This window comes from Phaseolus vulgaris, chromosome 10, assembly GCF_000499845.2.
Source record: "Phaseolus vulgaris cultivar G19833 chromosome 10, P. vulgaris v2.0, whole genome shotgun sequence".
Taxonomy (NCBI): domain Eukaryota; kingdom Viridiplantae; phylum Streptophyta; class Magnoliopsida; order Fabales; family Fabaceae; genus Phaseolus; species Phaseolus vulgaris.
Genome location: NC_023750.2, coordinates 28,838,770 through 28,851,742, shown reverse-complemented (window position 1 = coordinate 28,851,742; position 12,973 = coordinate 28,838,770).

Genomic DNA, 12,973 nt, shown 5'->3' with positions numbered 1-12,973 from the left:
CAACATTTTTTAAAATGTGGTGCTTTAACTAATATTTTAGATAACATTTTTAAAGTGATTAAATAACATATAGGTGAAGTTTTTAAATTGTGATAATTAAGTCCATGTAATCCTTAAGACTCAACCTCGTCACGAACGAACCTCGTTATTGAGCTGGAAGTCATATAGCCTGTGTTGTCACAAACAAAGATTCTTGCATATACACAAGCCTAAGTCGAAAACAAAAGAAATCTCGTATAAAACCTAAGCCAAAACTAAGACTGCTCTGAAACCCTAAGCCATTCGCTACAAATCGGTAGTGGCATTGTGTGAGTAAGATAAGCGGTTCGTTCTTCAAATTCATTCACCACAATGACGTTGCCGGAAGTAAAATGATGTGAAAAGGCAGGTTTAAGTTTTCTTCCATCCATTTTCGCATGTGGTAGGGTTTTTAGTGTCAAAATAGGATTAAAAGTCAATTTTAGGGTTTACGGATGAACTTTATTGGATTCAATATTAATTTTATGGAATTTTTTTTTGAAATGTTTCGTTCGGTAGCGTGATGCAAATTTCTTCGTTGTGTTGTCTTTTGTTTCTCTGTTGGATTTCCTTTAGCTACCATAATTGTACTACCTATTTCAAGGTTTCATAAATTTCGTTCTTGAACTTGTGTTTATTTCATTCTTCTGTGATTTTCGCATATTGAAGACTAGAAAATATGGCTACATTTTCCATAAATTATTTAGAATAATGTAACCTGAGGTTTTTTCCCCCTAATGTATCCAACTTCGAAAGTACCGGATAAGGCACCAAAACAGAATAACAACACTTTTTCATTTAGATTCAAGTGGTTATTTTAGTTCTGGAGGTGCTAGTAATTGATAATTAAAAAACATTGATTGTGATTGTGATAGTGATATGACCCCAAGGACTCATTGATATATTTCAAATCCTTGATTTGTTACCTCAAAACTTTGTTCTAAAACTAGATTTTAAGGCAACAGTATATATGAAGTTATAGACTTCAATTATTTTGCCTTGTTTTCTTTCATGTATTTGTATTTTGATCTCTTCTGCTCACAAGTTATTTTTAGATGAAAAATTTCTTTTGTTTCGAGATATATGCTATATTCTTTTAGATTTTGTCTTTTTTGTGTTGGCTGCCCATATTGGTTTTGTGTTGAGCATGCTTGTTTTTTTTTGGTTAGGGAGCATAGTATTGCACTTGCACCTAGTTTTCTTTTTATATTTTGGTTCTATTCTACACCAACACCTAATTTTTATTTTAGGTTGTTTTAGACTTGCATTCTTTGTTTTACATGGGTGTTTGATTTTGCTTGGGACTTGGTTGGTATTTGTTTTTTTATCTCTTCAGCTCACAAATTATTTTTAGATGAAAAAATTCTTTTGTTTGGAGATATCTGTTGTATTCTTTTAGATTTTGTCTTTTTTGCGTTGGTTTCCCATATTGGTTTTGTGTTGAGCATGCTTGTTTTCTTTTTGGTTAGTGAGCATAGTATTGCACCTACACCTAGTTTTCTTTTTATTTTCTGGTTTTATTCTACACTAGCATCTAATTTTTCTTTTAGGTTGTTCTTCCCCTGCATTCTTTCTTTTACGTGGGTGTTTGATTTTGCTTGGGACTTGGTTGGTAGTGCCTATGATTAAGTTTTGGACAAGTAGGGGTACATTTGGTGATAAGGACCTAAAAGAGAGTCCGCCTACTAACCAAGTCCATCCTCCTAGGAGGATGATTAGGAGAATGACCCAAGACCCAGGGCTAGGTTAGGATTCTCCAACCACTACCTCAGCACCTAGCTTGTCCCAGAGGATCACGAGAAGTAGAGCATAGGCCTTGGGTGTTGAGCATCAGTTGGTTTCATTATTTTTAATTTTAGTAGAATATGTGTTATTTAGCATAAAAAGGAGGGGTGCACTATCACTTTAGCTTGTTTTGAACTATCTTCTAGAAGATTGGGACTTAGCATGCGGCATTAACCTAGGTCAATGACCTAGGTCGCACCTTATTCCATGGCTCCTTCACTTATAAATAGGAGGTCTCCCTCATTGTATTGAGATATTGAATTTGAATGAAGTAAAGAAACTCTGCACAAGGAGCTCTTAGTGAGGCTTATGTCCTCGTAGGTTTGAGGTCTTATTTGGGAAGCTCTCAAGTGGTGGCCAACACACTCATCTTAGAAAAAGCCACCCTCCAAGTGGTGTGACTTTTCTCACCCACACCCATAAGTTTTCTCATTCCATTTCTCCATTCCATTTATGTTTTTGTCTCTTAGTTTTCTTATTTGTTGCTCTTGGGTTTAGCTCATAATTATGAGTATGGTGCATCATTTGGGAGGCCATGACAACCATTGGTGTTTACCTAGTGCCCATTTCAATTCCGCAAATTGCATCTCATCCTCACCATATCATGTTTTTAATCTTTGCCTCTGTGAAGTGAACTGTCACACTTACTTAGGTCCACACCATTAATTGCTAAAATCTCAACCTTAAGTAAAAGTGTCACCATAAATGAAAACATCTAAAAATTAACTCACATCATGTGGTATTTAGAGCTTTGGTTTTTGAGCTTATCTTGTTTAGAGTTGATTGACACTTTACTTTATTGCATCCTTAATTCTTTGTCTTTACATTCAAGCACCTTTAATTTCTTGTCTTTACATTCAAGCACATTTAATTTAAGACCTTTGCTTTCTTGCTTTTAAATTCGACATTACCTTATTCAATAACATTGTTTCGCTTTTTTAATGTTCCTTTATGTATTTTATTCTTCTTGCTTCTTTGCCTTGAGTCATATGTTCTTTAGTGTTCTAGGAGTCCTTATAATTTTGTCTCTACTTACTTGCTTTTAGTTGTGAAAGTTCATAAGTAATTAGAAACTTGTTTTAGTATAAGTAGATTTAAGTTCCAAACAAAAGATTTCAAGTGATCCATTATTTTGAATCCCAAATTTTTTGTAAAAATTGGAGTTATATGAAAATATGCATGGTCAAAAACTATGGACAAGTCATTCTCATAATCCAAGAACAAGTATAAAGAAAAAGAGAGAAGAGAAAAGGAATTTGCGCAAAATTTGTGTTCCAACCTTTCAAAGAGCAACATTTTCAAAATTTTGGGTTCATCTTGATTGACAAATTGATTTCAACATTGTGGAAATTTTATCCTTTTGCTTTGACAAATTTCTAAAGAAAGTTTCATTGTTAAAAGTTTAGTAAGTATCTTAGAGTCCTTTTGTGTGCCCTTTTCTTTCTTGTATTCCTTTACAAGTTTTGTCAAAATCTCTTTTCCCAAAATTTGGTTTACCTTTCTTGTTTTGAGTTTTTCTTGATTGTCTTTTAAAATTCCTTAAGCTTTGTTGTGGTTCTTTGAGATCAAGTGTGAAGCGCTTTGTCCTCTTTCACTTGAGAATTTTTCAACACCAAGATAGACCTTTTGTTGAGAGGATAAAATTCTTTTGAGTGCTTTGAGTGTTCTCCTCTTTTTTTTTTCTTTTTTTTTTACCAAAAGTAACGCAAACTTGAGAGAGTGTATGCTAACTTCTATTTCACTAATTGTTTGTCACTTGTGAATTATGGCTCATCTTTCTTCAGGGGAGTCATCAAAATCCCAATCTCCTCAAAAGGCATTCCTTATGGGTGAACTGGCGGCTGCTAGGAGATCCCTTGCCTAAAAAGAAGAGGAAATGAGACAATTGGAGGTGAGGCTCCAAATACTTGAATCGGCTCATGATAGACAACCAAGGGGAAGAAGATGAGAGCCAAGACGTGCTTCTAGGAGCTACCATCATTACGACAACCAAGAAGAAGAGGAGGAATGGAGATTGAATCAATTTGATGATAGGCGCCAACATGTTTCAAGACCTTCTTTGCCTTATGTAAAAGTTCCTAGTTTTAGTGGGGAAGGTGACCCCAACATTTACCTATGGGAGGCTAAAGTTGAACAAATTTTTAATGTACATGAGGTCCAAGAAGACCAAAACGTCAAGTTAGCCTCTTTAGAGTTTTTAAACTATGGCATGCAGTGGTGGCATAAGACTGTAATGAACATTGGACTTAACAAGAGGCTAGTCGTGGTCTCTTGGGAGGATTTAAAGTTATGCATGCGTGCTAGGTTTGTTCCTCCTCACTATAGGAAGGAACTCTTGTTGAAGCTCCAACGGCTTCAACAAAGAACAAAAAGTGTTGATGATTATTTTAAAGAGCTTGAAACGACTTTAACTAAAATTGACATGCATGAAAGTGAGGAGTCTAAAATGGCTAGATTTGTAAGTGGATTGACAAGGGAAATCCAATATGTGGTAGAACTTTATGAGTATTCATCATTAGAAAAATTGGTTCACATTGCCATCAAGGTTAAAACCCAACTTTCAAAGAAAACCCATTTCAAAAAGTCTCATAATGCTGGCTACTACCAATCATCTTGGAAAAACAAAAACAAAACTTCTTCCAAAACTTTTCCTTCAAATGTTGAGAAATATTCCACTTACAACCCTAGACATTCTAAACCCTCCACTTCTACACCTAATTCACCTACCAAAACCTCAAGTAGAAAGTGTTTTAAATGTTTAGGTTTTGAGCACATTGCATCTAATTGTCCTTCAAAAAGAAACATGATGGTTAAGGAAGGGGTTGTCATGAGTGATCATAGCTCACAAAGGTCTAGGTCCCCTACCCCTTCTAGATCCCCAAGGGAGGAAGAAAGTGATATTCTATGTGAAGGAGACTTATTAGTAGTGAGGCGCATGCTAGGCCAAGTTTTAAAACCTTTTGATGAAAGTCAAAGGGAAAACATTTTCCACACTAGGTGCCTCATTAATGATAAGTTGTGCTCCTTAATTGTGGATGGGGGAAGTTGTGCAAATGTGGCAAGCACAAGAGTGGTAGACAAACTTGAGTTACCTACCATCTCTCATGCAAAGCCCTATAAACATCAATGGTTAAGTGAAGAGGGGGAGATCATAATAAATAAGCAAGTCCTCACAGCCCTTTCTATTGGTAAATATAAGGATGAGGTCTTGTGTGATGTTGTCCCTACGGAAGTTACTCATATTCTTTTAGGTAGGCCAAGGCAATATGATGGGAAAACCCTTCATGATAGCCTTACCAACAAAATCTCTTTTACCTTCAGTGGGCATAAGGTCACACTAAAATCTCTCTCACCAAAAGAAGTCCATGAGGACCAACTTAAAATGAAAGAAAAGAGACATTGTATGTTAATCCAGCCAAATGTGTGTTTGCAATAAATCATATAGACTTCTTAGGGTTTGTCGTGAATTTTAAAGGGGTGCATGTGGATGAGGAAAAGGTTGTAGCAATTAGACATTGGCCCACACCCACCAATGTTAGTGAGGTACGAAGATTTCATGGCCTTGCTAGTTTCTATAGGAGGTTTGTGAAAGACTTTAGTACCAGTGTTGCACCTCTCAATGCCATAGTAAAGAAGGATGTGGTGTTTAAATAGGGCTAAGAACAAGAAAAAGTTTTTGAAAATTTGAAAGATAAATTGACTAAGGCACCCATTTTGGCACTCCCTAACTTTACTAAGACATTTGAGATTGAATGTGACGCCTCCAACATTGGCATTGGGGCTATCCTCCTTCAAGAGGGTCACCCCATAGCTTATTTTAGTAAGAAACTCAAGGGGATTCATCTCAATTACTCTACCTATGACAAAGAGATTCATGCTCTTGTGAGAGCCTTGCAAAATTGGTAACACTACCTTTTTCCAACGAAATTTGTGATCCATAATGATCATGAGTCCCTTAAGTATTTGAAAGGCCAAAGTAAGCTCAACAAAAGACATGCCAAATGGGTAGAGTTCATTGAGGAATTTCCTTATGTGATCAAACATAAGCAAGGTAAAGCTGATGTGGTTGTGGATGGTCTTTCAAGAAGACACACCTTGTTAAATGTTTTGGATACCAAATTTTTAGGATTTGATCGCATAAAGGAAATCTACAAAGATGACCTTGACTTTGCTCACATCTATCAAGAGTGCTCAAAGGGAGGACACAAAGACTTTTTCATACATAATGGCTTTCTCTTTAAAGGGAAAAGACTTTGTGTTCCCCAAGGGTCTTTGAGGCAATCTCTTGTTAGAGACACGCATGAGGGTGGTCTTATGGGACACTTTGGGGTAGATAAAACCTTAGACATATTGCATGAGCATTTCTTTTGGCCCCACATGCGCAAATACGTACATAGCTTCTATGATAAGTGTATAGCATGTAGGAAGGCTAAGTCTAAGGTGCAACGCCATGGTTTATATATCTCTCTCCCCATCCCGGACAAGCCTTGGGAAGACATTTCTATGTTTTTTACTTTAGGTCTTCCCAAGACATAAAAGGGTATGGACTCTATCTTTGTGGTAGTGGACCGGTTTTCTAAAATGGCTCACTTTATTCCATGCCACAAAGTAGATGATGCTTATTTTATAGAAAATCTCCTCTTCAAGGAAGTTGTTAGATTGCATGGTCTTCCTAGAAGTATTGTATCTGACAGAGATTCTAAGTTCTTAAGTCACTTATGGAGGACATTGTGGGGAAAACTTGGGACTAAACTATTATTTTCTACTACTTGCCATCCCCAAACTGATGGTTAGACAGAAGTGGTTAATAGGACTTTGGGTCAAATGTTGAGGTGCCTTATTTCCGGGAACCTAAGGGTGTGGGAAAATTTGATACCTCATCTTGAGTTTGCCTATAATAGGGTAGTTAATTCTACTACTTCCCACACCCCTTTTGAGGTTGTGTATGAGTTCAATCCCCTCACACCTTTTTACCTCCTTCCAATTCCCATACTTAATGAGGTGTTGTGCAAGGATGGTTTTGAAAAGACTTTTTTTTATTAAAAACTTGCACAGTTACATCAAGCTTCAAATTGAAAGGAAGGTAGGCAAGTATGTTGAGCATACCAACAAGGGGCACAAGGCATTGATCTTTGAACCCGTGGATTGAGTTTGACTTCACTTGAGGAAGGATCACTTCCCTACTCAAAGGAAGTCCAAACTTCTACCTCGCAGTGATGGTCCTATTCAGGTCATCAAGAGAGCATGGTGAGGACCTAGAAGAGATTGCGCCTACTGACCAAGCCCAACCTCCTAGGAGGATGATTAGGAGCATGACCCAAGACCCAGGGCTAGGTCAAGATTCTCCAGCCATTGCCTCAGCACCTAGCTTGCCCGAGAGGATCACGAGGAGTAGAGCACAGGCCTTGGGTGCTGAGTCAGTTGGTTTCATTATTTTTAATTTCAGTCGAATAGGTGTCATTGAGCATAAAAGGGGGGGGGTGCACTATCACTTTAGCTTGTTTTGACCTATCTTCTAGAAGATTGGGACTTAGCATGCAGCATTGACCTAGGTCAATGACCTACGCCGCACCTTATTTTCCTTTCCCATCATACCCTTCTTCCTTGTTTTCCAAGGTTCCTTCACTTATAAATAGGAGGCCTCCATCATTGTATTGACATGTTGAATTTGAATGAAGTAAAGAAACTCTGCACAAATTATGTGAGCTCTTAGTGAGGCTTATGTCCTCTAAGGTTTGAGGTCTTATCTTGAGTGATTTGGGAAGCTCTGAAGTGGTGGCCAACACACTCATCTAGGAGAAAGCCACCCTACAAGTGGCGTGACTTTTCTCACCCACCACCATAAGTTTTCTCATTCCATTTCCTCCCATTTCTCCATTCCATTTATGTTTTTGTCTCTTATTTTTCTTATTTTTTGCTCTTGGGTTTAGCTTATAATTATGAGTATGGTGCATCATTTGGGAGGTCATGACCACCATTGATGTTTACCTTGTCCTCATTTCAATTCCGCAAATTGCATCTCATCCTCACCATATCTCGTTTTTCATCTTTGTCTCTGTGAAATGAACCTTCACACTTACTTAATCACTTGGTTAAGTTTGTGTCCAGTGAGAATCTTCCTTTAGGTCCTCAAACATTAATTTCTAAAATCCCAACCTTAAGTAAAAGTGTCACCATAAATGAAAACATGTAAAAATCAACTTACATCATTTGGTGCATGGAGATTATGCATTTGGACCATCATTTACGTTTTGTTACTTTGCTCCATCACTTTTTATGTTTGTGGGACCACCATGTGTTTCGACATCATAAGGGCTTAAAAATTTTACATGCCCCGTTATATTTTGTGGACTTAGTAGAAATTTCCTTTTTTCCCATCAATTGTTTAAAGATTAATTTATACTTACTATTGTATCTGCTTTTCGTACCAAAACAATTCTAGATGATGTGCGTCAAGTATTGTGTTTCTTAAAGGCAAAGAGACAATAAGATCACCAAAATTGATAATCATACAATGTTGTAGCTAAGTTGTAATTTCTTAGTAGCATAAACAAGAGCACTGTATGAGCATGCCCATAGATAAGGTAGTCATTCTACAGCTTATGAAAAATCCATCTATTCCTAGCACTTTTGTTTGTTGAATGTTATCATATTGTAACGTGAAAACTCAGGTACCCAATAATTTTGAATTTTGAATTCCTTAACAAGTAGACATATATATTAAGTATTATAATAGGTTTTTTTTTATAAGAGAATTAAGAACCATGATTAAGTATTATGATAGATTTTTTATAATTTTGATTAGGAAAATTTATTGCATTTAATTATTGGAATTATCAACATAAATGACAACACAAATATTAGTTCCAACATAAATGACAGATTCTCGCTGATAATAATGTTTTATATTGATTGATTCATGAGCATTAGGAAGGCATTAATTTGGAATCAAATTTTTGGACACCCATCACAATCTCCAAAACAAAGACTAAAGTAGCTCGCTCAATGGACTTTAGTACCTGTACCATACGGTCCTCGGGCGTTGACCAAAGTCAACATGGTGGGACCCCGAGAGAGGGATCCACTAGAAAGTACTGCAGGGCTGGAAGGAGTTGGGAGGGTTGTCCCTAAGGGAAGCAGGACGCCTATCAGATGAGGAATGAGAGGTGGCTACTGTGGTGGTTCTCCTTCTTTTGAAAACAGGGTCATCTACAGAGTCCTCATCCTCATCAGAAGGGATGACCACCACCCCTTTGTTTTTCTCTAAGGGGGCTGGTGGAGGAGAAGCCTTGAGCGTGGCCAAAGGGATAGCCGCAATTAGGGCTGGAGAAGTGGGGGCTAGTGCTGTATGTGGTGAGGTGGGGGCAGGTACAATGTGTGGGGAAGCAGGGTTGCGAGCTGCTTATGGTGAAGCAGATGTTGGAGTGGCCTGGGCAGAAGGGATGAGAGGAGCAGTAGGAGAGGCAGGCGGAGCTCGGTGTGTAGAGGTACCCGCCTTGCCAGTGGTGGCATTTTCATGAACAGACAAGACTCCAGCTAGTCTTGCCCGTTTCTCAGCATTCAGCACCATGTCTGCACCAAAGAGAGAGCATTCAAGGTTAGGCAAACCAAAGAAATTAAAGAATTAGCACAAGTATGATTTGACAAGTAAACAAAAGAGGTATAAACAGAGCAATGCTTGAAAAAGGTTGGGAAGGGATTCCCATGCCGATATATCCAACGAGCCCAGTTGGGCTATACTCATTCTTGATGAGTTCAACAGTATTGAAAACTACCCCCAGGCTGGCCAAGACCTGACACACTGATGCTCACTACCATCTACCCCATCATGCATATACATAGTTCGCTTAGAAGGGCAATTAGAAGCAATATGTCCATAGCTCAAGCATTTAAAACACTTCTTACTAGACGATTTAGATGGTGATTTGGGCCTAGAAGTGGAAGTGGAAGGCTTAGACTCTCTAGGTTTGAAAGTAGAGTCCTTAGAAGGGATATTTGAAAAAGAACTATTTTTATTTTTCCAAGAAGAGTGGTAGTAGTTATCCTTAGAAGAATTTTTGAAAGCATTTTTCCTTGCAAGTTGATTTTCAATTTTACTAGCAAGGTGAACCACATTTTCCAAAGAAGAATATTCTTGACACTCTACCACGTCTTGAATGTCCCTTCGAAGGCCACTCACAAACCTAGCTATCTTAGCTTCCTCACTCTCATCCATATTAACTCGAATTAAAAACGTGTCTAGTTGTTTAAAGTAATAATCCACACTTTGCGTGCCTTGATGAAACCGTTGGAGTTTCAACAATAGGTCTTTCCTAAAGTGTGGGGGTACGAATCTAGCGCGTAAACAAGCTTTCAAATCGTTCCAAGAGACCACGGGCGGTCTCTTGTGTAGGTCAATGTCCATGAGATATTGATGCCACCATTGCATGGCATAGTCTAAGAATTCTAAAGATGCTAATCTAACCCGATGCTCATCTCTAACCCCATTTACATCAAAAATTTGCTCAACCTTAGCCTCCCATCCTAAGTACACATTAGGATCACTTTCACCACTAAAGCTAGGATGTTTTACATTAGGTGAATAAGGGCCAGCCACATGTTGGCGCCTCTCTTCATGGTGATGGTGCCTTGGTCGTGCATTGTCTTCATAATATTCATGAGAAGAATGAGAATGTCTTGAAGAATGCCGAAGAGGAGGATGATGTCTTCTCTCACGGTTTTGATGGACTTCCTCACGGCTTAACTCCAATCTTTGGAGCCTTGCCTCCATTTGTCTTATCACATCAAGATATTGAGCATTTGATTGTCTAGCATTCTTTAAATCTTCAAAGAGAGCTGCCTTTTGAGGTGAGCAAGGTTTGGAGGATTCTCCACTAGAAAAATGAGCCATGATCAAAAAGTACAAAAAAAACAGAAACAAACAATTAAAGAAACTTGTTAGCAAAATACAGTGAGATTTAGGTTGCTGGAAAATGCCAAAGACAGTACTCAAACCACTCCAAGAAAGTATTATGTCCTCAACCAAGCCTTTCTTGTGGAATGGAGGAGCTTCAAATGAAAATTGTCAAAGCAAACCACACTCACTTAAGAACAAGTCTCCACAAAACTTTAGAAGAACAAAAAGACAAGCAAGAAAAGGTATAAGCAAGAAAAGCTAAACCAAAACAGAAAGCAATATATGACAAACTGGAAAAGAATATGAATGAAAGACAAGCAAGAAAATAAGGAACTCAATGAATAAAGAAGTCACACCAAAAGAGTCTTAGAGAAAAGTACTAGAGTAGATTTAAGAAACAAAAACAGAACTACAAGAAAAAAATGTTGTATGCAAACTGTGCTATGTTTACAGATTTAACTGGAATGATTGAAAGCGAACTGGAATGTGAAAAATTAACCACAGAAACTTCAATGTCTTAACTCAATAATGGCACTGGAATGAGGTAAAAACAGTAAGCCAATTGAGAGAAATAAATTTTTCAAAATTGCTGCCTAATTACCGTATTCTTTTCGGCAGTATTGTACACTTTTCGTATTTTATTTATCATTTTTTGTGTACTTGGAATTTTTGAGTACTTATTTTTTCTACGCTTTTGTAACACTGTGAAGAATGTAAATCCAAATTTTCACAAATTTCCAGTGAGCCAATTAATTGCAGTAAATTGAAAACAGTAGCACGTTTGTAAGAAAACAGAGTATCCTATTTAGGAATGAAAAACAGTATGATGACTAGCAAAGACATAATGGAAATTGTGTAAAGGAACTTGTATAGAATGAAAATACAAGCATGAACTCAAATCTAAAAATGAAAATGCACAAAGGATCAAGCAATAAACTCAAAAAACAGAAAAACCAAAGCAAGAAACAATCAAAGCAATAAAAGTACTACAAGAAGTAATGACAATTATGGAATAACATGACTAAGACAAAACTTGACATGATTACAAAATTAAAAGACATATCACAAGATATAACAACAAGTGAAAGGAAGCTTAAGGTCAGCTTAAGGAAGGAGAATGCCGTTCCAAAAAGCAGCCAAACTCAAATGAAGAATGAGTGCCATAATCCTTTTCACAAACACTTGGTGTAACAAAAGAAAAACAACAAAGAAACTCAAAATACAGCCTAAAACAGAATGGTAAACAACTTGAATTAAAGAGCTCTTGAAAATAAAGTGCAGCACAACTCAAAAATTAAGCAACACAAAACCTAAACTATAGATACCACATGATGTGAATGCAATAACAAGAATACATGATTCTTTGACATTCTTAGGAGCAACTTCAGTTGGTCATGAATTCGCACTTTAATTAGAATTTGATCAATGTTCTAATTCAAGAACTCACCAAGACTTTGCACCGAACCAAAGCTCACATGGAAGTCCATATATTGTCAAATGGAATCAAGCAACAAGAATTGAAGAACAACAATTGAAAACCGAACAGAATTGAAAGATATAACTACTGCACCGAACAGAAATTGAAGACTAAGCTAGAAAACACAAACTTAAAGGGTGAAAAAGGATGAAGAACACTAAACATTGTAAACTACCAATTGAAAATGCAAGAGATGAAAGAATGAACACTTATGGAAATGAAGCTTGCTGGATTTGAGACTTTGGAACTGCATTCACGCCACTTGGAGTCTTGTTCCAAGATAAGTGAAAGGTTGCCGCCACTTAAAGCTCACCATTGGCACACAAGATAAGGCAAAGGAAGAAGAAGACAACAAGACTCACAATTTCTCTCTAAACTTGAGTATAGTTTCTCTACTTCTAATTTCCAAATCTGATTTGTACAAGGGTAGCACCTTTATTTATAGCCTATAAGGTGCTGAAATGCTAAGCTAATCAAATGCAAATGTGCCCCCTAAATTACACTCAAATTCGGCGCCAACTAAGCATGAAGGAAGTGTGACTTTCCTTCCTAGTTTGGCACCTCCTAACTCATATCTACACTCCCCCTAGCATCCCTTACTAATTTCACATCTATTAATTAATATTCACACCCCTACTCTACACAATAGAAATAAGAAGAGTCATCTTTTGATACTCTTGTCCCAAAGCTCTTGCCATCCTCCTAGTGATTCGTTGGGCTTGGGCCCCTTGTTAGGCTTGGGCTTTATGGGCTTGAGCGTCCTCTACTTGGTTTCCATCACACACCTCGCAATCAGC